Genomic DNA, 6,354 nt, shown 5'->3' with positions numbered 1-6,354 from the left:
GGCTCATAAGGCTCTCTCAGCTGTTGCTACACAAACCTCTCTCTCTCTCTCTCTCTCTCTCTCTCAGCAGAGCAGCAGATAAGATTTCAAATAACTGGGGCTTACCTTCACCCCAAGCCCTGGTCTGCCACATCAACTAAAAGTACCTCTTATTCTCATACCATCCCCCCCCCCCCCCCCCCCCTCGTACCCACACACCCAGTTTGCCCTGAAAACTGTCATTCCATTTTACAGCTTTAAAACAAGACATTCTAACATTCAAACATATCAGACAAAATCTATACAGCTAACCCTAACCCTAACCTTAACCCTCTTTTCAATAACTTTTCTGCCTCATCGGAATACAACAGCACCCCATGTGGCTATGTGGGAAATTGGAAGGACATTAAATGCAAATTTATCTGACTTGTTTTTTGGATTGTTAAACTGTATTTTGGGGAAAATTCTAACAAGTTATCACCTCTTGTTTACAGAATGTTGTGTTGTGTCGGATTTCAGACTCCTGGGACATTCTGTCTCACAGCTGGCTGCTTGTGTGATTGGGTCTGATGGTGTGATGGTGTGATGGTTTGGGGGCCCGGGGAACTGGGGTGGGGGGGGGGGGGTAGCTCATGGAATACTGTTTTGATCACATTCTCTCCCAAAATCATCTAATCTGAAACCAATCCGAAACCAAACAACAGGAAAATATTATTGAAGAAAACTCGACATTTTCATTTTCTCTGCCTCTGTTCCTCTTTGTCCTTCTCTCTTCCCATATGACCAACAGATCCTGAAGTTTTACATCCTCACCAAATGACACATAATCCAGGGGCATTTAGAGAGCATCATTTTCTTTTCCAGAGTATTTATAAAAGGGGTTTTTGTATAACGGGATTTTCTAAATCGTTACAGTTGAAATGGAAAACTTGAACACATACATGCACACACACACACACTTTCATGCAGGGGCAAGGTTTACAGTAGGATAATAACATAAATCAACTTTGACTTACAGAGTGCAGCCATCTCTTTGGGGAGGTCAGCGCCAAATCTTCCGAACAGGCTGCTATTGGCCAGCAGGTCAAAGGGGGAGTGGCTTCGCATTGAATTGAAGGCAAATGGGTAGACAGCAGGTGGGAAACCTGTCATGTGACCCACTTGCCGTTCCCTGTTGGTAGCCATGGTCGCGAGGGCACCCAGAGGCCTGCAGCAGCTTGGTCACCCAGACAGACCCACTGAGCCTGCTGGGAAATGAAGTCTACACCTGGCAGCACCTGGACTTCAACCGAAAACCGGGAATTCCACTCAATCCACAGGCACTCAGGAAGCAGGCTTAGGCGAGGTTTCTGATTGGCTGAGGTAAGGTCTGCTTCCACTTCCAAACAGTCATGTGATACACCTTTAAGAAAAACACAAAGAAAGGGGAATAAAATCATTTTCACATACTAAACAGATTTCTGCAGAAACAGAACATTGCATTTTGATAACATTGGCACAAGACGTCATGACACAATCAGAAGTTGTGCCCAGATTCTGTTTATTTTCCACAAACACAGTTCACCTCATGTTAACCCCCACTTTTGATCGTACAGATGTCTGGGACAGAGAATGGCTTCCTCTAAATAGGTCACAAGGATGTGTGCACCTCCAAACTCCAGAAAGGAGCAGGTATGAAGCCATGAGGGGGAAGGGAGAGACCAAAATCAACACGGATAAAGATGTGAGCTGAGCGAGAGGTAGTAAAAAGGGAAGGCCAGAAAAAACGGATCGGGGAAAGGAAAAGAAAATAAGAGAGTTTGGAAAAAGTTAGCGGGGAGCGAGCAGAGGGATGAGGGAGAGAGAGAGAGAGCAAGATTCCATTAAAGAGAGAGGGGAGAGAGAGAGAGAACTCTTGTTCCTGCCGTTCTTGAAATCCTTCCAGACGTGCTGCAGTGATTCCAGGCTATGCCATATGATTTAAATCACTAGAACTCAACAATAAAGAGACCCTCTGTTCATGCTGCCAGCCTAGCAGAGCAGCCTGCATCTCTCTCTCTCTCATTCTCTATCCCCCTCTCTTTCTCTTTCGCTCTCTCACTCTCTCTCTCTGCCTAACTCTACCTCCCCCCAGGCCCAGACACGAGGTCGAAAGCATATGGCAAAGAAAGAGAGAGAGAGAGAAAGGGATGAACAGAGAGAGAGAGAGAAAGAGAGAGAGAGAGAGAGAGAGAGAGAGAGAGAGAGAGAGGGAGGGGGTATGAGAGTGGCAGAAGAGAGGAAGAAAGAAAAAAAACAATAAAGGAGAAAAGCAGAGAAATAACCAACCCTCCGTACACACCTGTTTGATTGTGTCTTAAACAGATTCCATATACCAGAATACACTAGTCAATAACCCCCCTTTCAGTCAAAACCTTCCAGTCTCACAATCAGTCCAGGACAGTCAAGTGCATGACAACAGCACACCAGCACATTTAAAGTTCAGGTCTACTTGTTTACAAAGAGCAATAATGTAGCACAGTTGTATTCTTAGTACTTTCCCAACTGGAAGACATAGAAATGGATGTTTGCCAGTGGCGCCCCCCTGTTGGTTGCGTGGAGGAAATACAACAGAGATGCAAATACAACGAGAGACAGTAAAAGCGGCTGGTTTCTCACTAGGCTAGACAGTAGCTGCCCCACCTTGCAGTCAGGCTGCTTCCACAGAGCGGGTTTAAGGAACGAGTTGTGTCTGCTACTGCATTGTGTTTTCCCCAAAAAAACTTTTCACATTTTTTGTAGAAAAACCAAAAAGTTCTGAGCTGAGTTCTGGGAACTCAGAGCTTTTTTGGAACTGCTGCGGCTTTGGAAATCGGAATGAGGGTGGTAGTAGGGTCGCTGTGTGTGTAGGTGTGTGTAGGTGTGTGTGTGTATTTGGGGGGGGGGGGGGGTGGATGGGGGAGAGTGTAAACAGCATGAAATCGAGGTAATGAATCCAGTATAAACAAAGCAGGGAGATCAGAGTGAGGGAGGGTGATGAACTGCTGAACCGAGGCACAATGTCGCTCTCTGGGCACTGGGGGGCACTAAGGGGTGGCACTGTGCCCAGCAGAGAGAGCGAAAGACTTCGCCACATGCACAGAAACTCACTCATATACACACAGCACAAAGTAAGTCTGACACACACGAATGTACATGCACACAAGCCTACACACACGCTCCTACACACACGCTCCTACACACATCTTGGACATGCTAACCCCCGGTCCTTCCACCCCGGTCCTTCCACCCCCTACCTCTCTCTCTCTCTCTCTCTCTCTCTCTGCTTTTTCTTTCTGGCTCCTTCTCTTTCAACAGAGCCAGTTAATTACACCCTACTGCTGCAGGCAGCTTCAAACCACCACTAATTTAGAGTTCCATTACAGTAAACTGTTCCACATGTGCAGCCAGGGCCCCAACCAGGCAGGCAGGCAGGCAGGCACACAGACAGAAAAACAGAAAGACAGGCAAGCAGGCAGGCACACAGACAGAAAAACTGAAAGACAGACAGGCAGATAGACAAATAGACAGACAGGCAGATAGACAAATAGACAGACAGGCAGATAGACAAATAGACAGACAGGCAGATAGACAAATAGACAGGCAGGCAGACAGACAGGCACACAGACAGACAGATAGACAGGCAGGCAGGTCAGCCAAGTATGTTGGAGTTTCATTTCAGGAAGAAGCAACTAGTTATCCAGTAAAAGGCCCCCAGCCATTCGTCCTGCCAGCACCACAGGGTCACCCTGCCATCTCTCTGTCCTCTCTCGCCGTCTCTCCATCTCTCTCTGTCTAGCAGCCTCCCTCCCCCCTGCGCCCCCTCCCTCCCTCTCTCCCTCCCAGTCTGGTTCTCATCCTCTATCCTCTCCGCTGGGTCCATCCCTCTCTTTCTACCCCTCCCCCCAAACCCCCTCATGACTATGCCCTTGAACTCCTTCATCTCCTCACTTCCATCCCTCCTTCCATCCATCTTTCCTCTACCCATCCGTGTCCCCCTTATGGTTGCTTATACAGCTATTAGCCTGACCCTATGGAGCAGTTTCATAGTGTGGCCAACACACAAGAACATCACTAAAGATTTCACAGTGGGCCTAATAGGAGATGAGGTCCAGACTGGAAAAACAGAAGAGACCCATAATCTGTGGAGGGGTGTTGTGCATATGAGTGTGTGTGTTTGTGTGAGTTTGGCCAGAAATGGCCCTGTTTGGGTCTCTGCCTCATGCACCGGGCCCAGACCCATAAAGCCAGTGTGTTCTGCTCTGGAGAGAGAGCAAGACTGAGAGACAGAAAGAAAGAGAGAAAAACCTTGCGTGTGTGTGTGAGAGAGAGAAAGAGAGAGAGAAAGAGAGAGAGAGAGAGAAAGAGAGAGAGAGAAGGACCATAGTGGACCATAGTGGCCATGTGCAGCACATATTCCCAGAGAAAGTCTGGAGGAGACAGAAACAGCACCACATCCATTCATCCATGTGAGTCTTCCTGCGGTCCCCCCCCCCCTCCCCTCACACACACACACACAGCCTCGGCCTGCTACAGTTGGAGAAACCAGAGCCCGGAGATCAGTCAGTAGGGGCTGAAGAGTAGTTCTGCCTCTGCCTCTATAAGTACGTAGCTGAGGAGGAGGTGTGTGAATGGTACAGTGAGAGAGAACCAAAGAAAAGGGAGAGCGATAGAGAGAACGAGAAAGAAAGACAGCAAGGCAGGAAGAAAGAGAGAAAGAGAGAAAGGAACGTGATAAAAGCAAAAGTGTCACACTACCCCTTTAAACAACTCACTTTTAAAGAGAAAATGGATCCCTTCTCCGTCCCCTCTCCTTTACCCAAACACTATAATGAATTAATAAAAGCGAGTTGGCGCCAGCGATTTTTAATGAGTCACATCAGCCTGCCAGCCTTTTTACAGAGCCATTCTGTGTTTTTATGTCAGGCCTGTTGGGTCTTGTGGTAGGCTGGGTCTGCTTGGCCCAGCGGTTTGGGGGCTATAAGGGGAGATGGGGATTTTGGAGTGACCTCATCAAACCCCCCCCCTTCCCAGTCCCAGACTAACCGGGCATGGATGGCCTTCCCACTTCCCCTGGGCCTGGGGGTGCACAGGAGGCAGCAGGCCAGCAGCCAGGCAAGAAGGCTGGCAGGCGGGTATGCTGGCAGACAGACAGACACAGACAGACACGGACAGACAGACAGACAGACAGACAGACACGGACAGACAGACAGACAGACACAGGCAGACAGACAGGCGGGCAGGCGGGCAGGCGGGCAGGCGGGCAGGCGGGCAGGCGGGCAGGCGGGCAGGACAGCCAGCCATGGGTGGGATGCGCTCCAAAATTGGGGACTTTCCATGTCTCGTTAAGAGGTGCACTGTAGCATTTGAGTTCTAGCTCTGTGTAAACACTGAAGAGCCAGACCACTTCATGAGCGCTTAACAAGTCTGATTAGTTACATTTGACATAATCCACCGATCTAATCTTGAGAAATGATGATGATTTTGAAGCTTTTCAAACGTACACGATGAGGCAAGTCTGGAAAGGCGGGGGGGGGGAGATTGAGAGATTGAACTTGACAAGTTGTTCTTGTTTGGTGAGAGACAAACAGAAAAACAAGAGAGAGAACCAGAGAAAGAGAGGGAGGGAAAGGGAAGCAAAGGAGCGAGGCTGGGAAAATGGAGAGAAAGAGGAGAGAGAGACAGAGAAGTGTTCCCACAGATTGAATGTCCGTCAAACAAAGAGTATCAAATCCCTCTGTGAGCAAAACAACAATTGTGCCTCAACTGAAGTGACGGAGGCCCTCTGGCTACGTCTGAGCGACCGCTGCAGTGAAACATAACAAATAAATCACGGCATCACAGGAAGCTGGGAGCCATGCACACAGGACCACAGTGCTGGGGTTCAACTTGGCCACAGAAACCAGCCCAGATTTACTTTGTGTGCCATATCTACACAACTACTAGTAATTGCCTTTTTGTTATGAACTTCCTTTATTTGTTATGGGTATATTCCATGCTGCTGTAATGTTGCAATTTCACCTCAGGATTCATGTATATATGTCTGTATAAAGTATACTGTATCTATAAACAGTATCTACTTTTGTGTTCTTTTCTCGCATGACAGCGCAGAGTGTGGACTTTTTCACACATTGGTGTCATTGGACTGGTTGAACTACATCAAGTGCACCCAAAGAAACAACACCATCTGTTTTTACTGCAAATGGACCTGTGGGCGAGTCAAAGAGACCAGAGAGCTTTTCTTAAAGTCTTTGTAAATCCTCAACCTTCTTCTGCCACCGAAAGAAAACCCCAGTCGTGGCAGAAAGACACCATCTGTCACTCAAACTGACAGAACAACAAGTCAAAACTTTAACCCGAGAGGATTTAGCAAATCTT

Source organism: Osmerus eperlanus, chromosome 4 (assembly GCF_963692335.1).
Source record: "Osmerus eperlanus chromosome 4, fOsmEpe2.1, whole genome shotgun sequence".
Classification (NCBI taxonomy): Eukaryota; Metazoa; Chordata; class Actinopteri; order Osmeriformes; family Osmeridae; genus Osmerus; species Osmerus eperlanus.
The sequence above is the reverse complement of the archived record's forward strand: the minus strand, read 5'-3'. Positions refer to the sequence as shown.